We start from the raw sequence: 24057 nt of genomic DNA on the forward strand, positions 1-24057 counted from the left end.
GATAATGGTGTTCATGATAATTTCTGTGTAGCTATAATGAGATACAAGAGCTAAGGTCAATAATTCAACTATTATTTCAAAGGTTATTAGAATCAACTCCATTTTATAGATTAATAAGGTGAGTCCCAGAGAGATTGATCAATTTATTCAAGGTTATCCAAGCAGTGAATGGTAAGGCTCAGATTCAAACCCAGAGGCTGATGATTTAACCACAAGTCTAAACACCTATGGAAAATACTGTAAAAATCCTATTATTGCAGAGTCAAAAGGGACTTCGGTGGAAATTCAGTTTTACTGACTCTTCCATTTTATGTCAGAGAACTAAAAATCATAAATGTTAAGAAATTTGAGTAAGGTTCTGAGATGACAGTGTAAGAACCTTTATTTTCTGTTCCCAGTCCAGTTCTGATAGAGCTTTGAAAGCAAACAGGAAGGCTCAGCCTCCTCTCAGCTTTCTCGTCCCATACTTCCTGCCCCCCTTCCCTTCCCCTCCTCCCTTCCCCTCCCTCCTCCTCTTCTCCCATCTCCCTTCCCCCTTCCACTCCTTCCCCTTTGTGCCTGCTTCCTCCCTTCCTCCTTTCCCTTTCTCCTCCTCTCCCTTACTCCCCCTTCTACTTCCTCCTATTACTTGTCTCCTTCCTCCTTCCCCCTCCTCCTCCTCTTCCTCCCGGTTTCTTCTCCATTTCAGTCTGCTCTTCTGCCTCTTCCTCTTCCTCCCTTCTCTTCCTCCTTCATTTGTCACTGGAAGAGGGAGAGTTACATGGAGTGTCTCCTTCCTTGGGGCAGTAGAGAGAACATTGCTGTTAGAGCAACACTTGAGGAAAAGTAACAATTTAAAATACGTGGTCTGTTACACGTATTCATGAAGTTGTTCTTACAGTCACTCCTTTCTTCATTCTCCCCGATCATAGTAGGCTTATTGTTAGTACAGCAGTATTATTAGCCATGTTATTGTTTATAAAACTCATTGTTAGTTTTAGCATCTGTCTTTCCAATTGAAGGCATGTTTTCAATGGCAGAAGCAAAGGAATGTTCAGGGTACATCAGCCTTCTAAAATGTCATTGAACCTCACTGAATTTTGCCCTTTAAGAAACTGTACAACCTAACAATGATTTTTAAAAGCAATATTTTATATATTTGAAAGATAGAAATAAAAAGAGAGCTTCTGTTTGCTGATTCCTTCCCTAAATGGTCCCAAGAGCAGTAGCTGGCTGGGCCAGACCAAAGCTAGGAGCTAGGAACTCTATCCAGCTTTCCCACATGGGTGATAGGGGCCCAACATTCTGTACCCTACCAGACATAATATCAGGGAGCTGGATCAGAAACAGAACAGCCAGGACTCAAACCAGTACTACAATATGTGGTCCTTACTGGCATTGCTTATGGTAGTTTAGTCCTCTGCTCCACAACACCAACCCCAATAATGATATTCTTAGAGAATCTGAAATTCAAAATAAATCACTTACCTGTCCAAAAGTTTTCTTTCGTCCTAGTGGTCATCCAGAGTACCCCTTGTATAGAAGTTCTGTAGCTACCATTGACTGCCCTTCACATCCTCTGACAAGGCATTTTGGTTTGTGTGTGTCTTTTACCAAAGTGTCTGTCATAGAGTAGAAAGTGAATTTACTCAACAAGAAGCAATTCCTTGCTAACTGAAGGCAGAAAAATATCTACCTAGAGCTTTTTTGCACTTGTTTGTTCCTGTCATTTTTATCTTGCCTTTGGGCTGGTGTAAATGCTGATGTGTTTCAGAGGTCCCTGTTTCACAGGAACAATAGTCAAGGAAAGGTGTAGAAATCTGCCTGGGAGTGCAGAATTTCCTCCAAGTTGGAATTTAGGTATTGGAATTCAGATCCAGTAAAAAAATCCTTCTGCTGAGAGAATTATGTGACAGGAGAGGTGATGGGTTAGAATGATTCCTGGAAGTTCATGTCCTCTGGGAGGTCATAGTAATCTAACCTTAATAAGCACCTTACTTGAGTAAGTAACACTTGGGCAGGTGATGTTTCAGTGTGTGCCTTTGGAATGTAGCCTACCATAATGGCCTGGAAATAGGGTGTGAATTATAAATATGAGGGCAAGATTATAAGAGGAATGGAAATATGTTAGAGAAAGCAATGATTAGTGTCTGAGTGTTCACAACTTTTCTTCCTTCACTGCCTGCTAACAGGAATTCAGCATGCATCATTTTTCCTGGGCTTCACACTGGAAGTGGAGCAGATCAGAGAGTTAGCATAGGGGCTGGCATTGTGGCACAGTGTATCCAATGCCAGCATTCCATACTGGAGTATTGGTTTTAGCCCCACTTGCTCCACTTCTGATCCAGCTTCCTGATAATGCACCTTGGAAAGTAAAGAAGGATGATACATATGCTTAGGCCCCTGCCACCCATGTGGGAGACCCAGCTCGAATTCCTGGATCCTGGCTTCAGTCTGGCTCAGCTCCAGCTAAAGGAGCCATTTGTGGGTGAACCAGCAGATGGAAGAGCTCTCTCTGTTGCTGTCATTCTACTTTTCAATTATATAAAATAAATCTTCGTAAAAAGTTAGACTTTAGCACAGGTAACTAGGCTGCATGAATTTAGTTTGGGGTGAACAGAGACTTCTCTTAGAAGAAGAAAAAATGAAAGGAGGGTAGGAAGAGAATGATACAAGCCAGTCTGGAGTAGGTTGAAGAGAGTTTTTGCTGCTAGGCATTCAATAAAATCAATGATAAATGGATTGCTTCAATATTACACATGCAGTTTAGATGCTGTAGGTGGATAAGTAAAACTAAAAAATGAACCTTGATATGAGTTTTGAATATACTTCATGGGATTTTATTCCATGAAATCACAATTTAAATTCAAGGGACTCCTTAATTATATTTTGGACATTGGAGTGGTATTTTTCTAAATGTGACACTTTGTTGTTTACTAAGTCAGGAAGACAATCAAGTTGACCTGATCGAAATGAGGGGGAAATCCACATTAGTCATGTGCTCCCCTAAGTCCCTAAATGAGATTGTAGCATCTGGAATATTCTTTTGACACAGGATACAATTTCCTGAACTTTATTCTTTGGGATACTTGGGTCAGTTCTACTCAAAATCATGTGATAAAGTTTGGAAAACTACATGCAGTCTATCATATTCCAAGTGTCATGGATTATCACAGTCGACTTCAAGGAAATTTAGTGTAAAACAGAAAATCTAAGGAACCATGTTTTCAAAACTTAAATTATGAAGTCCTTTGGGACTTCATAATAGTATTCTATGGGAATACTATTTCATGAAGTGTCGTGGAAAATACTAGTTCACTTGACTCTTAAATAAATGAATAATATTCTTCAAGACAGTCTAGAGGGGAGCTCATGTAGAGAACTCTAATTGGCTCAAAACATGGCTGGAAAGATGTTCACCAGGGTCAAAAGGCTGAAGGCCTCCATAAGCAATACTGAGCTGGGCTCTCATCACCGTGTGTGGTAGGAGTGGGCACATGTGATCATGAACAAAACCGAGCCCTTCATGGTTCTGATTGTAAGTGACCGTGCAGCTTTGTGCAGCAAGCTCACTGGGGTTTTTTTTTCACCCATGGAACTCGTATTTTTACAGTGCCTCTCACTGTCCATAGCACTTCTTCACATATCGCTTCTGTGGCACATCGCAGCGGGTAGGTCTCGCCATGGTACAGGTGTATAGCCTCACGCTCAACAAAATCAAGGGATTAGCACATCGACACATAGCTGATACTCAGAAGCAGAATTGCTCTCGAAAATTTTAAGTCTTCATAACGTTGCTCTCCCCAGAATGACACAGCATCTCTGTGAATGAAAATTACGTTACCGTTCGTCTCCTTTCTGGTATTAGAGGACAGGAAATTGAGGGAGAGAAGGTTCTCTGAAGAAGCCAGTGAGGGTAGAGTTATTAACAGATACGGTTGTCACAGCTTAAGGGTTGTTTTTTAAAATAAGTCAATTAATTGCTGTTTATTTTGCAAATAGTGGCCAAGTGTCACTGTAATTATTTGAGAATACTTACGAGAGACTGAAGGATAAAATGAAAGGCTTTTATTAGTCATGGGTGGTTTTAGGTGACAGAGGATTAATAAATTACATTCGAGCTACCTCTTTGTATTTCCATGACCAAGACAGATACCAATAGTCAATCACAATATGCTTCCCTGTTGGTCCCAGGTGAGAGAGGCATCGCAGTTTTCAGTTAGATTTTCCTGTTGGGCACTGCTAAGTGTAGAGAATGGGCCTGTGTCTCATCATGCTTTAGAAAGAGAGATTTGCCTTGACTTAATATATACTAAATTGATCTTCTGTATATAAAGATAATTGAAAATGAATCTTGATGTGAATCGAATGGGAGAGGGAGTGTGAGATGGGAGGGTTGTGGGTGGGAGGGAAATTGTGGGGGAGAAAAAGCCACTGTAATCCATAAGCTGTACTTTGGAAATTTATATTTGTTAAAAGTTAAAAAAAAAAAAGATTTGCTTTGGTCTTTCAGTCTGGGCCATACGTCAAAGCTGAACTTACTTTTTTAGGTAATATTCAAAACAATGTTTCACTGCAGTGATTATACCCAAACCCTATTAATAAGATGGACTGCATTATTGCCATTCTTGCAACATTATGTACACATTCCAAAGAACATGGGATTTGTACAGAGCTGACAGACCCGGTACTTTGTTTGTTCTATGTCTTTGAGGATGTTGTCATTTTTGCTTGTAAGAAGACAAAGTAGCTTTCTACTGCTTACTGCTGAATTTCCACCCTCAAAAGCATGATTGTTATGCACTTACTTTGTGCAAGGCTGAAAACTAATTTTATTCCAGGGGCCCAGAGAAGTCATTCATTTCCTTTAGGAAGGAATTTCTCCAATGCCATGTTCATTGTCACTAGCTCAGAAACTCGTTATTTGTTTCATAACGTGTAAGGCAGTGCTGTAAATCCAAGTCTGACTTCTACATCATAATTGAGTCCATGGCACTCACAGTGCAACCAAGGCACATGGCTGTAGAGTTGTTCCAGAGCTGTGAATGCATCGATCGCTCAGGGGAGCTTTCTCAAAAGTAAATTTGCTGATATTTCCACCCCTGCCGCTCTTCTCACCTCTAATCCCCAGTCTTCCTGTATTCTGGTTGCCCTGGGGACAGGTGACTATTGAGGGTAACTGTTTTTAAAGTGTTCGGTGATGTTTTCCCACTACCTAAGTCTCTTTCCTCTTCCAAATGAGGGCTACTGATGCAGTGCAAAGGATGCATAAGTTTTAAGTTGGGAGTTATTACTGGGTCAGAATTTTGGCCTGCTGTCTTTCCAAATAAAGTTGACTATTATTCAAGACCTACTTGGTTGCGAAAACAGAAATGCTGGTCAAGCTGATCTTAGCAAGAACAGGGGAGTTTTGGCTCCCATGTTCACGACTGCCTCAAGCCTACTTCAGGTATAGCTGGACCATGAACCTTAGCAATATTTTTTTTTTTTAATTATTTACTCATTTATTTTCTCTTTCTGTCTGCTGTGTTGGTGTTATTTTCCTATTCTCCATGGTACCCCCGCCCCACCCAGTCACTTTAGGATTCCTCTCTCTCAAAGGTTAAACAGAACTAAATGTGATTGGTAGCGGGAGCAGAGAAAGGACCCCAGAGAGCCCAGAGAAGCCCCACCACTCATTGAGGCCCCGTTACTGTCACACCACGGGAGGAGCTACAGCACGCCGTAGTCCCCATCATAGTAACCTTGAGCAGCGAGGCCAAGACCCAGCCTCTGCCCTGCGTACCCCAACAACCAAGCCCTGCACGGTGGAGAGCCATAGCCCAGGCGGCCTCACACCTGCCGTGCCTGCCAGCGGGGACAGGATCATCACAGCGAATGTTTGGGGAACAGTGACGTGGTTCCGTGTGTGAACGGGTGTGGTTTCATCCATAAGGAAGACCTATTTGTACCCCAGACTGCCAGGAGGAAGAACTCCAGGAAGTGCCTCCGCTGTGTAGGAGATAGAGACCCGGGGCAGCTGGATGTCGGAGAAAAGCCTGCAGGGACAGCTAATGTTACAGGCCCTGCCTGAGTTCCAGGGCAAGGCAGCCAGTGTGCAGCGGACTGCCACTGTCATGGACGCAGCGAGTAGCGGGATTCCAGACTAGCGAGAGTGGGGAAATGAAGGAGGGATCGGACAGCCACTCGCAAGGCCAGGCGCAAGCACGCCGGCCTAGGGCAGGTGAGGGCGCTCACCTTATACATTCCAACTCTCCCGGGCTGGGGGAAGTGATGGGGGATGCCCACGAGCAGCGTGCAGGAGAAGAAGGTAGACCACTGAGACTTGACATGAATCCAGGCAATCGACCCCGAGGCCCTCCTGGCCACAGACATCCTGGAGAGGATAAGAAAAGTCACGGAGCTGAGAGCCAGGTCAGCAGCCACCTGCTCGGCGGTGCCCTGCCGCTTCCATTCCCGAAGGGGACGCCCAGAGAACGAGGAGTCACAGGGTGGCGTGAGACAAAAGCAGCCAGTCCCCCAGCTCCTAGGATTCGGCCACTCCTGAAGCTGAGCTCTGCTGGGCTGCGTCAGTGCCGGCAACCGTCTCTGCCATCGTGGGGGTTAGTTACGTAGTAAGAAGACGTGCGTATGAAATCACAGCGAGAAGACATGAGCAAGAGATTGGAGCCGAGGACATCCTAAGTGCTTGCTTCTGCCTGCTGAGCAGAGGACTAAAACTGTCTGCGTTATCTATGCAACGTGGGGCTTTCATTATTTTTACCTAAAGATGTCTCGTTTTGGTGATGTTTTTATAAAAAGCCATTTATTTTTAACCTCAGTACACATTTAAATGCTTTTAAAATGTTTAATATCTGGTCAAACTGAGATTTTTAAGAACTCATTTTTAATTTGTAATGAAATTTTGCAATTTTTTTTTTTTTTTCAAAAAAGTCAGTGACTGGCCGGCGCCGCAGCTCACTAGGCTAATCCTCCGCCTTGCGGCGCCGGCACACCAGGTTCTAGTCCTGGTCGGGGCGCCGGATTCTGTCCCGGTTGCCCCTCTTCCAGGCCAGCTCTCTGCTGTGGCCAGGGAGTGCAGTGAAGAATGGCCCAAGTACTTGGGCCCTGCACCCCATGGGAGACCAGGAGAAGCACCTGGCTCCTGCCTTCGGATCAGCGCGGTGCACCGGCCACAGCGTGCCAGCTGTGGCGGCCATTGGAGGGTGAATCAACGGCAAAAGAAGACCTTTCTCTCTGTCTCTCTCTCTCACTAGCCACTCTGCCTGTCAAAAAAACAAAAAACAAAAAACAAAAAAAGTCAGTGACTGGCAAGCACCCGTTAAATAGAGGTCTTAAGCAATGATAATGACAAGGAGGCAGAAATTGCCTGCTCACAGTAATTCCCAAAAGGTTTCACTCATCGCCTTAATTGACCTTTTGTGACCATTCCTGAGCTAACCACTTCATCCAGTGGGGGTGGGGTGGCCTGGTTTTCTGACTACTGGACAAAGAAGATATCACTGAACGCTTCTCTGTTGTGACTAAGATTGTTGCTGACTGGCATCCGTCAGTGCTGTTTGGTTAAATACTTCATGTATGACCCTGTTCTCGGGCTACAAGTTCACCCTTGAAGTTAGGAATAGAAGCACTTCCTCTAGAGCCTCATGATGATTGAGCATTGGAAAAGTGATAGGTTCCCCGCAGGAAAATCGCACCAGGAGAAAAGGCAATGAAGTTCATTTCGCAGGACGTGACATCACGACTTCCGGGCTTCAGTGCCCCATCTGTGAAATAGACTATATCTGTCAGTTACTTTTGAGTTGCCTATTCATTCTATATGCCAAAGACTCAGTACTTTGTTAAATTTTCTTGTTGCTATTACATGTTATGTTAAATCTATGTAAGTCGATACAGCTCTACGCACATATATACGTATATTTGTAGATATGCATGTCTGTGTGCACGTGTGTGCGCTTTCAGTTTTTATATAAGGAAACAGACAAGGAGAAGTGACAAGGATCACACTGACAGATGATGACAGGACCAGTTCTTTGTAATTCCTAATGAAAGGTTTAAATTTTTTTTTCACTAGTTCATGCTCAGATATTCCTGTCTTACCCTTGGAAGGCTCACACTTGAAGAGAATTTTAAATTTATGAGGATCTTTTTAGCAGTAAAATCCTGTAACTCAAAGATGTGCTGGCATGTGGAGGACATTATCAGAAGGGAAACTTGGAACACAGGCAGTTTGTGTGCTGTTACTGGGTGAGGCAGTAACGAAACTCACCCCTCGGGGTCTGCAGAGACCTGAATTCAGAAGACATCGGGTACCCAAATCGATGGTTTGTTGACGTCCCTAATATAAAATACGCAACATTTGCATGTAAGCTACACAGCACATGCTCCATATACTTTAACTCCTGCCTTGATTACTTGTAATACCCAATACAAGGTAAATACTGTGTAAATCGGTTTATATTGTATTGATCAGTGAGTAATGACAGAGTCAGTGCCTGCCTAGTACAGATGACTTCTCAGCTACTGTTGATAAGCTGCTGGTTGACGCTGGATGTGAGACCCGTTGATGTGGAGCGCCAGCTGCACTCAGATAGAGCTCGGCTGTGCTTTTCCACCTGTCTCACCATGGCCTTGATTTCACAGCATTGTGCTAATGACCTGTTCCTCACACTTGCAAGAATATTCATCCCAACTTACCTACTCAAACAAAAGAACAGGTGCCTTTTTTCCAGAATGTAGCCTTTCCTAAATTCTTTGCTATTGTTCTTATCATGATTTGTGTTAACACCATCATGATATGTGTTAACAGAAGTGAAAGTTCAGATGGTGGTGGACATTTTGATCATTTTTTTTTGACAGGCAGAGTGGACAGAGAGAGACAGAGAGAAAGGTCTTCCTTTTTGCTGTTGGTTCACCCTCCAATGGCCGCCGCGGCCAGCGCACTGTGGCCAGCGCATCGTGCTGATCCAAAGCCAGGAGCCAGGTGCTTCTCTTGGTCTCCCATGGGGTGCAGGGCCCAAGCACTTGGGCCATCCTCCACTGCACTCCCGGGCCACAGCAGAGAGCTGGCCTGGAAGAGGGGCAACCGGGACAGAATCCAGCGCCCCGACCGGGACTAGAACCCAGTGTGCCGGCACCGCAAGGTGGAGGATTAGCCTATTGAGCCATAGCGCCGGCCATTTTGATCATTTTTAAATCATATTATATTAAATCCCTTTGTATTTCATATACAGTTCATTTGTTATTGTTAGTTTCTCTTCCTAGGGCTAAAATACTCCATATGGAAATTAGTACGTAAGAATTTGAGATCCAAACCATAGACTTTGTCAAGACTCTATCTCATTCAGGTGAAAATCATTTATTGAATGCCTATTCTGTGTAAGTCTGAGTGATATATAAAGATGAATTGCTGTCTTAGAGTGATAAGGCCTGGATATAAATCATTACAATATAAGATAGATAGTAGTGTGTGTCATAGGAGAGGAATAGATAAATTGCTATGAGAGGTGAGAGAATGAAGAAATTAGTGTGTTGTAGAAGGACTATAGAGTGCTGTGCTCTGGCATCTTTTGGCTATAAGTAAATGGATGATTTTAACCTTGCTGAGGCTAATTCAAGAGTATGTTCACATTTAATTTTTGGAGGAAAGGAAGGTTTCATGAAATAGAAGCAGTTTCAGGTGAGTGTTGAGAGATGAATAGTTTTCAAAATTAACAATCTCAGGAAATCCTGTCATGCATTTATATCACCTTGGGAAAGGGAGCACTTAACCGATTGGTAGCTATTGCATGATTACTTTGCGGTGACATTATTTGTCAGAATTAAGAGTAGCTGCCCCAGTGTGGTTGGGGGTGGAAGGAGGATGTGCAGAGCACAGGCTCTGAGAAGGCAGCTGGGTCTGGGGAGTGAAGAAAAGGCCCTGGGACTTGGAGAGAACCCTCATCTGCTTCCCAGTAGCTATCCGGTAGCTACCCAAGACCAAGGAGAATTGGCCACTGAGGTGTAATGATACAGATGGGATATTTGGGAAGTGGATGGAATGTGCTCTGTGAATACAGTTATCATTTCCTTTTCAGGGATGCAAAGAAGTACTGGAGGAAGGATGAGGGGGTCTGTAATTTCTCAGCACAGATAGGCTCTGTTCTCTGTGTTGGGTGCGTGTCCGTAAATCTCAGGACATTCCTGCTCTCAGGGAGCTCTGAGTGTGGAGGGGCGTGGGTCAGTCCGTCAGCACCAGCAATTCCATACGTTGTGTGTCATCTGGCGACCCTGTGTGAGTTTTGGAGCTTGAGTCCTCCCAAATAATACACTCCCATCGTCCATTGTAGTTCTTTGTCATAATTTCAGAATTTACTTACCAGTAGTTAATGTTTTCCTTTTATCCAAGTACTGAAACAACTATTTAACAAATATTTGAGCAGCTACTATATTTTAGGCTTGGTGTTAGACATCAGAGTATATATATATTTTAGGCTTGGTGTTAGACATCAGAGTATAACAGTGTACATAATAGATGATGACCTTTGTCCTAAGGAGCTTATGGTTTATTTCAGAAACATGTTTATTTGAAAGGAAAAATGATAGGGGGCAGAAAGGAGGGAGGAAAAAAGAGGAGGTCGGGTCCTTCATCTACTAGTTCACTCCCTAAATGCCTATAATAGCTGAGTTTGGACCAGGCTAAAACTGGGAGACAGAAACTCCATCCAGGTCTCCTACATATGTGGCAGGAGCCCAGGGACTTGGGCCATCATCGGCTACCTCCCAGGCACAAGAGCAGTAAGCTGGATTAGAAGCAGAGGTGGGACTTGACCTGGCACTCTGATAGGGGAATGCAGGCATTCAAGATACAACTTAACCTACTGTGTCACAAACCTACCCCTGGAGCTTATGTTTTAGAAGAACATTATCCTATAGAACTTTGTACAGTAATGGACATTTGCTATATAGTTTCTGTCAAATATGACAATATATTATCTAATAGCAACAAGTGGTTATTGAGTAATGAAAGTCTAAGAGTGGTCATTGTGGCACAGTAGATTAAGCCATGGCCTGGGATGCCTGCATCTCACATGGGATTGTCTGGTTTGAGTCCTAGCTATTCCACACTTCTGATCCAGCTTCCTGCTAATACATCTGGGGTACAGGACAGGATGGCCCATGATTTGGATTCTTGCCACTCACATGAGAGATCTGGATGGAATTCCTGGCTGTTGGCTTTGGCTTGGCTTAGCCCTGGCTATTTTGGGAATTTTGGGTGTGGAGTAGCAGATGGAAGATCCTTCTCTTTTTCTATTTGTCTCTCCCTTCCCCCTTCTCGTTCTGTCTCTGTGTCTGCCACCCCCCCAACACTCTGTTTTTGAAATAAATCTTTTTTTTTTAAAGTGTGTTTAGTTTCTTAGTCACACTTGTTCAGTTTTACATACATTAAATAAAAATAAAAAAAACCACCTGTGGCTAGTATCAATGGCTTAGCATAGTTCTGGAAGTAATAATAGACAAACAAGTAACATACAAAGAAATTATGGATTATCTCAGGTACTATGAAGTAAATAGAGTTCTAAGTTAGAGAAGTATTGGAGATGATGTCATTTTTGGGGTGGTCAGATTAATACCTGTTAGCATATTTGAGATCTGACAGATAAGAAAGAGCTAGTGATAGGAAGTCTTGGGGAACAGCTGGAAGAATTCCTCAAGACGGGAAATGGTTTGGCATGTTTAAAGAAATGGGAAAGAGTAACTGGATCGTTCTTAGACATAGTATGTGCAAGAGGAACTTGAAAGGAAGGCAAGAACAACATCCTACAAAAACCTGGCAGTATGTGGGCTGATCCCTTAATGTACCATGTTATCTGATTCCTGTTTTCCATTACAGTCATCATGCCCTAACCAATCTCTTTCCATAGACTGAGCCTATGTACCGGAGCGCCTCCATGTCTCCCATCACATTTGATCATCTGTCCTCTCTACTATGTGATTCAGTTTGAATACACCATTACTACCACAGAACAAGAAGCTAAGCTAGATAGGATCCATGCTTACAAATGTTTAACAAATTGAATACCATTAAAAATATTTCATCACAATACTCAATTAGGAATGATTAAAAGTGGGATAAAAACTATTCTTTTCTCTTTTTTTAATTGCTAGAAGGCATCTAACTTTGGAGGTCTGAAAATAAGTTTCTTTGAAAGCTATTGTGAGAAAACATGGGGGAGGCAAAGAATCTAATAAGAAATTAAAATAACTTGAATATTTTTAAAACTGTCAATCATGATTTGAGGTTTCTTTTCTGAATGTATAGATCTTCTGTGGAGATGAGAGATTTATACAGTGAGATACACGTGATTATGCAGATGAAATGCCCATGGTTGAGAATAACTGTTTTTCACCTGTCGCTTGACTGACTTTAAAAAATTGTCAAAGAACTTGGATTTAGAATATATTAATACGTATATTAATATATATATATTAAGATATATTAATTTGTAGAGTCACGATATATTACTTTGGTTTCTAGAGCCAAGGGAATCACTTTTAAATGATTTTTAAAAAAAGCAAAATGCCATATGTTTTGTTCTGCAAAAGTAGAACTTCTAGATAATATAGAACTATTATCTAATTTTGTATATCAAATGACTGATACCAATGTGAGTGTTTCACTTTTTTTATCTTGCCTAATCTAGCACCAAACGTATGCATTTCTTCCATATTGGTAGATTTTTTTCATAATTCATTGTAATACTAAAGTGATACCACTTAAGCATATTTGAGCTAAAAATAATACCACACAGTTCTACCAGGCTTTAGACTTGCCAAAACTCATTCATAAGCAACTCATCATTTCATAGAGAGGGGTATGGCATGGGACTTTGTTACCTACAAAGAACTTGAAGCCACTTCTCTCATGCTGAGGGAGATTAGCTGAAGTGTGGACAGATCTTGAAGTCAGGGCATGGCCTTTGCATCATTTACTCTTCTTGATAGAATAAAGAGGTATACAGATTTTCCTGTACTCCTTCTTTAATAGTCAATTTCACACAGTTGCAAAAACCATGGACTAGGTGTAAGAGGATCCTTCGAATTCAGAGCAAGAAAAGTCAGTGTATGAATTAATTTCTATTGCAGGTAACCAAAACATAACTCACGGTGTCATAATTAAATTATTTCTGTAACTAAAAAAACTGAAAGGTAGGGCTGGGTTTAGGGTTCAAAAACTAAAATAATAAGCCATCACTCGGCCGGCGCCGCAGCTCACTAGGCTAATCCTCCGCCTTGCAGCGCTGGCACACCGGGTTCTAGTCCTGGTCGGGGCGCCGGATTCTGTCCCGGTTGCCCCTCTTCCAGGCCAGCTCTCTGCTGTGGCTAGGGAGTGCAGTGGAGGATGGCCCAAGTACTTGGGCCCTGCACCCCATGGGAGACCAGGAGAAGCACCTGGCTCCTGCCATCGAATCAGCGCGGTGCGCCTGCAGCAGCACGCCGGCTGCGGCGGCCATGTGGCCATTGGAGGGTGAACCAACGGCAAAGGAAGACTTTCTCTCTGTCTCTCTCTCTCACTGTCCACTCTGCCTGTCAAAAAAAAAAAAATAATAATAACCCACCACTCATGTCTTTTGTTTTTATTATCAGATAAGACATTTCCTCATTGGTTGGTCAAATCATATTTTAGAAAGACCATTCCATATTCTAAAGATTGCATAGCATGTACTTTTTTTTAGAAAACAGTGCAACTTTTGGATTATAGCAGTTTTTCCCCCCATATCCACCCTCCAACCCACAAACCATCCCCTCTCCCACACCCTCTCTCATCCCATTCTTTATCAAGATTCATTTTCAATTATCTTTATATAGAAGATCAACTTGGTATATACTAAGTAAGGATTTCAACAGATGGCACCCACACAAAGTATAAAGTACTGTTTGAAGATTATTTTTACTGTTAATTCATATAGTATAACACATTAAGGACAGAGATCCTACATGGGGAGTAAGTGCACAGTGACTCCTGCTGTTGATTTAACAATTGACACTCTTATTTATGACATCAGTAATCACCTGAGGCTCTTGTCATGAACTGCCAAGGCGTTGAAAGCCTCTTGAATTCACCAACTCCGACCTTATTTAGATAAGGTCATAATCAAAGTGGAAGTTCTCTCCTCCCTTCAGAGAAAGGTACCTCTTTCTTTGATGGTCCATTCTTTCTGCTGGGTTCTCACTCACAGAGATTTTTCGTGTAGGTCATTTTTTGCCACAGTGTCCATGCCTGAGAGAAACTCATGGGCTTTTTGGCAGGATCCGAATGCCTTAAGGGCTGATTCTGAGGGCCAGAGGTACACATACTTTTGTTCTTTGGAAAGAACAAAAGAGTGGCTCTGTGCTGTCATCACTACTGGCTGTGTGCATTTCTTCTGTCAGAGAAGTGAATTAATTCATAAATTGCATCTTTCTATATTCAAACCTAGTGTTAGACATATATTGGGGTGACTAAATGAAGCCCCTTGGTCTCAATATCTTAAGAGAGATTAGTTGAGCTAACATCTGAGTTTTTCACGTGCCCCCTCCCAGAATTACTCATTGAGGCTTGAGGAGTGCAGTGCCACCAGTGATTCTGCACCACATGAACCGTGAACCAAATCACAATGAAGGTGACTTGAAAGAGGAGCCTGTTTATTGCTGGAAATAGTTTCAGTAGCTTCTGAGTAGTCCCCTATCCAACAGATATGCAGTAGGCAGTATTCTATGCACTGGTCCTCCAAAAATCAGACCTCTTATCTAAACTTTTTTTGCTTCCTTGGGCTAATCCCTTTAGCGTAACTGTTCATGGAAACAGAATTCATCTACTTGCCTCTCACAAGGGCTCCCCAGTCGCGAGATGCCCAAAGGGGAATTGGGCTATTCCAGATGGCTTTGATCCATGCCAGTACTCTTCATTATGTAAACTTTCCTTCTGACAGCTCACGCGGAACATGTCACATCTTGAAAGAGGAGTTTTCATTAACTACTTTGCTTCTGCCAAATGGAATCAGTGTATTATGTGGCCCCCTGCCAGGGCATCAGAGAGAGATGTTCTTTCTGTCTGCAGCACAGGCCTGGCTCCCACATCCAAGCTGAAGTGTCTAATTTTTCAAAGATCAACAGATTTTCATGCCGTATGCAGAAGAACCCTCAGTTGCTTGCACAGAGCAAGGTGGCGTAGCCTCAGTAGTCAAATCAAGAATAAAGACCAGGTTTTCTGTTCAGCAGGGTTGTGATCTCTCTGCTGTTTTCTACTTATCTTTCAAATCGAAAACTGTTCTTTTTACCATGTGGATTGAGTATGTTTTCGTGAAGGGTACACAACGTGTATAAGAAGAAACTTGCCCACTATCTTAGCTTTCCTCTCCATACGAGATGAATCAGTGCATTGTACATCCTACCTATTTTAACTCTTGAGTACATGCAAATGTTCTTGCATTTTAGGTCTTAACTGTCTAGGCCACCATCATCACTCCTGGGCTGCTATCCGAAGTGTAATGGATTCTCCATTCAGCAGTAAGAGGAAATTGTTTAATGCACAAATTTAATCCCATAAATCCCTTTCTTGAATATTTTTGGTGTTCTCCTGTCCTTTGCCTGAGTATTAATTTTTGGTCGAGATTTTCTACACTGCTTCTCTTGGCTACATCCCAGATCCAGGTTCCATCACACAACAAGAACATTTTCTGTTTTAAAAAAATAGATCTATTTATTTATTTTTGAGTGGCAGAGTTACTGAGAAAGGGAGAGACAGAGAGAGAGGTCTTCCATCCAGTGGTTCATTTCCCAAATGGCTGCAACAGCTGGAACTGGGCTAATTTGAAACTAGGAGCCAGGAGCTTTTTTGAGGTCTCCCAGGTGGCTTCAGGGGCCCAAGGACTTGAGCCGTCTTCCACTGTTTTCCCAGGTGCATTAGCAGGGAGCTGGATCGGAAATGGAGCACCTGAGACTCAGACTGGCAGACATATGGGATGCCGGCACTGCAGGTGGCAAGTTGACCCTCTATGCCACAGCAGTGCCAGCCCCAAGAACCTTTTCTTAGGCTCAGAAAGAACTGTCCTTTCTTCACCTCAAGAATTTTGCATACATACTGCCTTTACGTGGAATCATATATTCCTTCTCGTTGCCATGCCCTTTGAATGTCTGCTTAGCGTTCAGGTCTCTCATTCTTGAAGTTTTCCCTTCATCTGTCTGTCTGATTGAGGTGCCTCGGCTATTTGCTTCCAGCACATCCTATGCTAGTTGAGTGTACCCACGTTCACTGTGCTGCTTCATCAGCCTCTTTACATGCATGCGCGTTCACACCCATCACTTCATACACACAGAGATAAAGGAACACAGCACACGGACACACACTGCTCATTTGAAGCACTTTCTGACTGTAGCATCAGACTTGGAAATCAGAGTGGGAGCATACTGCAAACACAAAGCTTGACCCATTACGAGTCAGGTCCTGTCTCTTATTTCTACTTCATGTCAGAGATTTCGGCATAAAACTCTAACTGCTGCCAAGGACTAGTGTGTTTATCAGTTATGTAAGGTGGTTTTTTTTTTTTTTTTTTTTTGATGATGACTTTTCCTTTAGCGTCCACATAAAAGGAAGTGTTTCTCTTGAGGCATGTGGGGAGCAATCCTGCTTCACTGACAACCACCCTGTGTTTTGTCAGTGACTTCATTCAAAGGGATGTGAGAGTGATGATAATTTGTAGAGTTCAAGCCCCTGGGTTGATTGATATTTAGATAGGAATTGATTACTTAAAAAGAGTATCTAAATTCTGGTGTTAGAATTTCAGGTTACATCCTGAGTGTAACTAGGAAGTCGAAGGTGAGCAGAGTTATTGAACACCTTAAAATCTCTCCTCGTGTTTGTCTGGCCAGGGTCCAGGAGACTCAAGGTCAGGCATGTCAGGGCTACATTTTTGATTTTATGATTCTGTGACTAGCTCTTCCCCCCGAATTCTTTAAACCTCAAGGATTCGTATGTATGTGTGTGCTGTCCCAATCTTTGTCACTGCCAATTGTCTGCCGGCTCAAATAGCATTTTAAACAGATTTACTATTTCACTCTAGTTTTTGGGTACTTGATTGCCAACATACATATTAATTTTTAAAACTAGTCCTGTCACTCCTGTTCGAGGTTCCAGTAGCCTCTTACTTTATAATTTCACTTTTTTTTTATTTCAAAGGCAGTGAGAGAGAAGAGTGCAGCTGTTAGTGCACTCCCCAAATTGGGGCTTGGCCACACTGAAGCCAGGAGCCAGGAACTCAGTCTGGGTCCCCATGTGCATGATGGGAACTCAACCACTTCAGCTGTCCAGGACTGCCTCTCAAGGCTGCAGTAGCAGGAAGATGGAGTTGAGAGCAGTGCTGCGACTAGAACCCAGGCAGTCTGATAGGGGGGTTGGGAGTCCTAAATGGCATCTTTAACTGGCATACCGAACACCTGTCCTGGATTCTTAGTGTAAGTGAAAGTCAGAGCTTAATACAAGCCCACAGCTTTCCGGTGTCTGTCCCCTACCGCCACGCCAGTGGTGAAAGCTCAGCCTCTCGACCATTTCACTCAAGCCATACTGGCTTCTTGTTACTCGCGCATGCCAGGCTTTTTTGCGCTTCATTGCTTTTTCGTTGGTCCTATCCTCAGACAGACTTTACCGCTTCATGGAATGTCTGAGTGCCCAGTTCCTCCCGACTCCAGGTCTGCTCAGGTGCCTGTTTCTCAAGAGGTTTTCCTTGAGCAGCCTATTTAAAATTGCAATGCTCTCATTGCACTACTGATCTCAGCCCTGTTTACTGTGCAGGTGTTCTCCCGCATTGTTCTTAGCTCATCCTTGGTAGAATTTGCCATTTTATTAGGTTTACTGTCTGTCTCTCCTCAGAGAATGTAGTCTTCATGAAGATGGATGTCTGGCTGTGTTTTGACTGACACGTGTCTATCATTTAGAACAGGTAACCACTGAAGATGGGTTGAGTAAATGAATTCAATATCATCTATTTTATATGTCTCCCAACTTACCTATTATCTCATTTAGAGTTTATAAACTTTTAAAAATTTTTTAAAAATCTATTTGACAGGCAGAGTTAGATAGTGAGAGAGAGAGAGAAAGAGACAGAGACAGAGAGAAAGGTCTTCCTTACGTTGGTTCACTCCCCAAATGGCCACCATAGCCGGTGCTGCGCTGATCAGAAGCCAGGAGCCAGGTGCTTCTCCTGGTCTCCCATGGGGTGCAGGACCCAAGCACTTGGGCCATCCTCCACTGCCCTCCTGGGCCACAGCAGAGAGCTGTACTGTAAGAGGAGCCACCGGGACTGGAACCTGGCGCCCATATGGGATGCCAGTGCCACAGGTGGCAGTGTAACCTAGTGAGCCACGGTGCCAGCCCCAAGAGTTTATAAACTTCTTCAAGCCAAATTCTTAACTTCTAGTTAGTTTCAACTACGAAAACAATTATTTTTGAATTACTGAATTCATGTTTGTAATGAACTTTCTGTTGTTTCAAAAATCCATCTTCCAAATTGCTGGTTACTGTGTAAATCCTCTTAAAATACTTTGTGGAGCCAGTGCTGTGGTGTAGAGGGTAAAGCCACTGCCTGCAGTGCCGGCGCTAGTTTGAGTCCTGGCTGCTCCACTTCCAATCCAGCTCTCTGCTGTGGCCTGAGAAAGTGCTGGAGGATAGCCCAAGTCCTTGGGTCCCTGCAGCTGCATGGGAGGCCCGGAGGAAGCTCCTGGCTCCTGGCTTTGGATAGGTGCAGCTCCGGCTATTGTGGCCATCTTGGGAGTGAACTATCGGATAAAGGACCTCCCTCTCTCTCTTCCTCTCTCTCCCTCAGCCTCTCCTTCTCTGTCTGTGAAACTCTGACTTTCAAAAATAAATAAATCTTTTAAAAAATATTTTAATTATCCTACAACGCACTCTTTCTATTCCTTTCTAGTCTTTTTATTTTATTTATTTATTTTTGACAGGCAGAGTTAGACAGACAGAGTGAGAGAGAGAGAAAGAGAAAGAGAGAGAGAAAAAGAAAAAGAGAGAGAAAGAGAGAGAGAGAGAGAGAGAGAGAGAGAGAGAAAGAGGTCTTTCTTTTTCCGTTGGTTCACCCCCCAGTGGCCGCTACAGGTGGCGTATTGTGTCTATCTGAAGCCAGGAGCCAGGTGCTTCTTCCTGGTCTCCCATGTGGGTGCAGGGCCCAAGCACTTGGGCCATCCTCCACTGCCCTCCCGGGCCACAGCAGAGAGCTGGACTGGAAGAAGAGCAATCAGGACAGAATCTGGTGCCCCTCTAGTCTTGTTTTTTAACATGAACTTTCTGACTGCACTAATCATATCATTTTCCCTTCTTGACTCATAGTGTGTTCAGCCCTGCTTTGCATTTTTCATGAGAGACTTTTTTCTTTTGACAGGTAGAGTTATAGACAATGAGAGAGAAAGAAAGGCCTTCCTTCGATTGGGTCACCCCCCAAATGGCTGCTATGGCCGGAGCTACACAGATCCGAAGCCAGGAGCCATGTGCTTCTTCCTGGTCTCCCATGTGGGTGCAGGGCCCAAGCACTTGGGCCATCCTCCACTGCACTCCCAGGCCACAGCAGAGAGCTGGACTGGGAGAGGAGCAACTGGGACTAGAACCAACGCCCATATGGGATGCTGGGGCTGCCGGCAGAGGATTAACCAAGTGAGCCGTGGCACTGGCCCCCTAAGAGACTTTTTGAAAATAGACTTCTCTGTCCTTTCTGATAATTCTGCATTCACATAGCAATGCCGATTTTATAGACCAGAGCTCCGATGAGGAGGTTGAAAAACTTTTTGGGGATCCTTTTCAGGAGACATCAGACTATATGATTAACTTTGCTATATTCATAGGAGTGACAGGTCACTGTCTGAACAACACTGCGTGTTCAGAACTCCTTACTCTCATTATGTATGATTCCAAACTATTTCTTAGCATGCCCACACTGAGTGCCTTTAAATTAACAGCAATTAGTTTTTCTTTTTTTTCATGAATCTACATGCTTACTGGGTCAGCTAACCTGCTTCTGCTTCATATGGTATAGGTTGAAATCACTCAAGTGACTGTGTTCAGCTGGAATCTTGAATGGGCATAAGTTGTCCAAGATAGCCTTCCTCTTCTAGGGCTTCTCTGTCAACCTGCCTCTCCTTATTTATAGCATGGAGGAAGTAGAACTAACAGACTACTGTTAGGGATAGGCTCAGACATGGCATAGCAGCACCTCTGGAGCCTTCTCTGTTCAAAGCAGCTCACGGTGCTGACCCGTATTGAAATAAATCCAAATATGGGTAGGAACGATTGTCAATCATGTTTGGAGATAACCTACCAAACTTTTTCTCAGAACTTAGAAAATGAGGAGCATCAGTTCAGAGTGTGGGATTAAAGACAGGTACTCAAAAATGCAGACTTTAGCTATTGAAACAGTGTGTCAGAGTGAGTGTGTGGGTGGGAGGGTGTGGTTTGGTGGTAGTGGTGAAACATGTAGCTATATGTATAGGTCAAGATGTCCAAAAGTAATGGCATCCCCAGGGACAATGAATGTGAAGGCAAATAGCCCTGTGGGCCCCAGAATTAGTATGTCATGGAATGGCATAGCAATTGTTTCATATGAGCTAAAAAAAATTGTAAGTTATCAAAGGAGGAATCAAATCTATATTCTGTTCAATTAGATCAGAAGAAGCATAAGGCACCAGAGAAATCTTTCATAAAATCAAGACCACTATTTCAAAATTTCAGATAATTTTTAATTATGTGAAATTCACTTATGGTTAATCATTTGCTTTCCAGCCATGTAAAAATTGAGTCTTTTCTACAGTTTTAAAAAGTTTATTTAAGCAGAGGCCTCTACATATAGTAGATGTTTGGGCCAATGCTTGTTCGTCAACTCAGGCCAGGAGTGAGGTTAATAAGAGGGCATGGATATTGAACAACATAACTTGGTACAGTGTGTGCTGGATTAGATAATGAGGACTAGGATAGAGAGGGAAAATTCTGCAAAATCAAGGAGTAGCTGAGCAGAAATAGAATTCTGATTCAAAGAAATAGATTGATGCTGGGGCCTGTATTTGGCATAGCCATTAAGACACTGCTTATGAAAATGGCATCCCATATTAAGTGCCTGAGTTAGAGTCCTGGTTCCCTCTTCCAATTCAGTTTCTTGCTAATGTGCACCAAGGGAGGCAGCAGGAAATGGCTCAAGTACTTGAGTTCTAGCCATCCAGGTAGGAGACCTGGATTGAGTTCCTGGCTCCTGGTTTTCGCCTGGCACAGCCCCAGTTATTGAAGGCATTTGAGGGAGTAAACCAGCAGATAGGAGATTTTTCTCTCTCCTCTCTTGCTCATTCTTCTGCCTTTCAAATAAATAAAAATAAGCAGAAAATTAAGAATGCAGTTTTTGAAATCTTCCCTGAATGCCGGATTCCTCTTTTACTCAGTGCTTTGCCTTGAGTAGATGACATCGCCTCTAAATCTCAGGCTGTAAGATAGTGGTTAGTGGGTGGGCAAGATGGTAGTACATCACAAGGCTGATAGGAGGATTACGTGTGTAATGTACTTGTCATTTTTCTGTAACAGGTCTTATTAGTCTTTCAGTTGTACAGATGGCCAACATTACTTTCCCATTGAAATCATACACTTGAAAGTGGTTTTTATCTTTATCTCCTTAGGTGCTTGTGGCTGTTCTGTGTAGGAATCCTCTTTGTTCTTAGTCTTCTGATGAGAAGATAAAGACCCAAGCTCTGTGCTGGTGTCTCTGTGTGTCTTGTCCTGCAGACAAGAACTTAAAGTTTAACGCACTAATAAAGGTATCTAGACAAAACCTGGTCTGGGACAAGATAATGCATGCATCACCCTGGTGCTTGAGCCCTTACCCTCTTCATGGCACCTCCCTTGATGTCAAGGAATTGAATATTTCCCAGCACATTGACATGCTAAAGGAAAGTCTTTGATATCAGTCAGATGCACTTGGGAAGATGGTCTTTGAGTTTTCACTCCTAGAGGTTTTAAAGTTTCAGTGAGACTCTGAGGATATTAAGACTTTTCCAAGCACAATAAATTCCATGCATCAGAGAGCAGTTGCAAGTAATCTAGAATCATTAAAATGAATGCTATGTAAATTGTCTTTATTTTCTCCACACACTGACTGACATCCCTTTTTCTAGATAACTGGAGGCCAGGGGAAAATTCAGATCATTGAGTAGCTACAAATTGATTATGGAAGAGCCTGGGATATTTAATCATGAATGTACAGAAAATAGGAAGGTCAAAGAATCAAGGGGTTTGAGTGCTGGAAAGAGTGCACTGATAGTATTGGAGTTTAATCTTAGGTTCAGAAGTGAGCATACACTGTGACTAAAGTCAGAGAGGAGTGCTTCTCAAAACTCTGTGTTGGAATCTAGCACTCCTAGCCTAAGAGCGACAGAGCCAAGATCTGTAGTTCAGCACCAATGATTTAAAATAAAAACAAGAGAAAATCAACCCTAACTTCCCTAGAGTGATTTAAACTCGGCGATCCCTTGAAGGAGGTGCTTACCTATTTTAAAACTTCTTCCCAAAGATTTAGTCTCAACCCTCCAGGATGGCCCCGTATCAACACACAAGTCTAGTGTTTTGCTTTGCAAGGGACGCTGAAAGAGATCCCTAACCCTGCCTAGCACCATGAGGCTGTGTAAGGTAGGATGCCTGCCAAGGACATGTCGTCATCTGTTTGCATGCTGTTGAGGCCACCCTGCTCTCAGCACAAAAGCAAAAGGCAGTGGAAATGTGGATGCATTTGGAGATTCAGTTCACATAATCGAAGCAAGGCTGGAGATGACAACCTGAGTGTAATTACTACTCTGACAGCTGGGAGGTGATTAATCCTTCACCCACTCCTCTTTCCTCTGCTCCAGCTTCCACTTGTCATTTCTTTCTTCCCCTCCTTCTTGGGCTAATTAGAAACATGCTGTAGGGTGAAAGGTGATCAGTGTGCAGCTAGAACAGTGCCACCAAAGCCCTTTTGATAGCGGAGAGCTCACAGTTGGAGGAGGCTGATCCTCACCACCGGAGCAGCTGCTTGTGTGGCAGGGAAGAGCTGGGTGTGGAGCTGGCCCCGTGCTCTGACTGTGTCTCTGCAGCACACCTGCTCCATGAGTGGGGCATGCCATTTGATCTCTCTGTGTACCTTTCTGCATATGGGAGTGAAGGCCACGCAACTTCCCTGTGGCACAGTTACATCAGGAATGAAATAGAAGCTTCTGCACAGTAAAGAAACAACAAAGAGGCAACCGACAGAATGGGAGAAAATATTTGCAAACGATGTAGCTGATAAAGGATTAATATTCAGAATCTATAAAGAGCTCAAGAAACTCAACAGCAGCAAAATAAAACAGAGCAGTTAAGAAACAGATAAAGGACTTGAACAGGCGTTTTTCAAAAGAGGAAATTCAAATGACCAACAGACACATGAAAAAATGCTCAGGATCCCTAGCCATCAGGGAAATGCAAATCGAAACCACAGGAGGTTTTACCGCATCCCCATTTGGCTCTCAGACAGAAATCAACAAGTGATAAATGCTGGTGAGGATGTGGGGAAAAAGGTACCCTAATCCACTGTTGGTAGTAATATGAACTAGTACAGTCATGGTGGATGACAATACAGATATTCCTCAGAAATCTGAAAAATAGATCTACCCCACTCCTGAGAATTTTACATAAAGGAAATGAAATCATATGAAATACTTATCTGTGCCCCTATGTTTATTGCAGTTCAATTCACAATAGCTAAGATATGGAATCAACCCAGATGTCCATCAACTGATGACTGGATAAAGAAATTATGGTATATATACACTGTGGAATACTACTCAGTCATAAAAAAGAATGAAATCAACTGGAAACCATTATAGTTAGTGAAGTAAGCTAGTTCCATAAAGATAAATATGTGCTCCCTCATCTATGTTAACTGAGCACCAAAAAAGTAATATATATGACCAAAATTGACATTTTGAGATCTGATTATTGTTTACAGCCCTTGTTTCTCGTTAAGAAACAGTGTGTTTCTTATTGTTTGTTGAATTTTTACTTAGTGG

At 42.9% G+C, this 24057-nt stretch overlaps 1 long non-coding RNA gene across 1 annotated transcript in view; it reads left to right on the forward strand.

Annotated features, from left to right (window-relative positions):
• LOC138850199 (uncharacterized) overlaps window positions 1-24057 on the forward strand; it is a 190841-nt gene that overhangs the window by 72766 nt on the left and 94018 nt on the right. The gene's annotated exons all lie outside the window — the stretch shown is intronic.

The sequence above is a fragment of the Oryctolagus cuniculus genome, chromosome 6 (assembly GCF_051225735.1).
Source record: "Oryctolagus cuniculus isolate XC-2025 breed Fujian yellow rabbit chromosome 6, ASM5122573v1, whole genome shotgun sequence".
In the NCBI taxonomy this organism is placed as follows: Eukaryota; Metazoa; Chordata; class Mammalia; order Lagomorpha; family Leporidae; genus Oryctolagus; species Oryctolagus cuniculus.